The following is a 1,304-nucleotide window of genomic DNA, read 5'->3' on the forward strand; positions in this document are numbered from 1 at the left end:
TTAACTATTTCACTAGCTAGTTTTTCTTTAAGAGTCTAGGATGAAATCCTTCGGATACCTGGGACTTGTCAACTCGTAGTTCCAACAGTTTACTCAGTACTACTTCCCTGGTAATTGTAATTTTCTTCAGTTCTTCCCTCCCTTTCAATTCCTGATTTACAGCTAGTTCCAGGGTGTCACTTGTATGTCTCTAGTGAAGACAGATTCAAGCTCTTTTCAATTCATCTGCCATCTCTTTATCCTGTTATTGAATCCCCAGACTCATTTTTTGTGAAACTAACACTTAATTTGTTAACTTTTTTTTAAGAAAAGCTGATGAAACTTTCCAACCTGTTTTTATATTTTTGGCTAACTTTCCAACTCTAATTGCTGTGCGACTGCCTGCATTATTTCTGCTGTTTTGCCCCAGCTCTCAACTCTAGCATCAACTTGTCTGCTTATTCTATTGAACTGACCTTGGTTAAGTGTTGCAAAATCTTTCCTCTCCAGAAAGCCTGAGTACTTAACATTCACTTTGAAGTATTGTTCATTAAAACTTTACCAAGCACACACTACAGATTCAATATCCCACAACAGCACCCAGTTTTGTTATGACCTTTAATTTTGAAGAGAAATCTGAATATCTAGTGATTAACTGGAAGAACTGTTCGCGAAGTTTTCACATTTTTAAACAAAAAAAAATCAATTGGAGTAATTTAGCAGAATAGCATGTATGGCCTTAAATTGTAAATCTAGTTTACTTCCGAGTGATGGAGCAGGTCCACACCAGATGAGGATCTAAAATCTTGATTTAAGATGTTATCAGGAGCAAGAAGTGTGTATAAGCTTTTATGAACCACAAAATGACATCTCAATATAAAGTAATATAACAAAATGGCTTTAGGGTGCAAATTAATACCATGTTTAAAATGGCTAAAAGCTGTATTTCTGCATTCCTGATCTAACTGAATTACAGATTAAGCAAACAATACTTTCTTCATAGTTTGAATCGAATTAAGCTAGATAAGACATTACTGACCATCCTGGCACCCAGATTTTCACAATGCAGTGAGGAAAAGAGCTGAAGCATGTTTAATTTGTAAACAAACAAGATGCATGCTCTAAGAGGGATGCCCTGTGTTTGTTTGTTAACCACCTCCTTACCCGGTCGGCCTTTTTACTTGTCTATAACTTGCTTTTATAGAATCACCTCACATACATTGTTATGAATATTGTCTAATAAGAGTAGATGTATTTAGTAGATGAATCAAAACCATCCCAATGGCTGAAACAGCTGACACTGTAGTGTTGGACAAGTGGGAAAT

This window comes from Chiloscyllium plagiosum, unplaced genomic scaffold, assembly GCF_037043375.1.
Source record: "Chiloscyllium plagiosum isolate Xiang-an unplaced genomic scaffold, Cpla_swu_hap1 HiC_scaffold_27, whole genome shotgun sequence".
In the NCBI taxonomy this organism is placed as follows: domain Eukaryota; kingdom Metazoa; phylum Chordata; class Chondrichthyes; order Orectolobiformes; family Hemiscylliidae; genus Chiloscyllium; species Chiloscyllium plagiosum.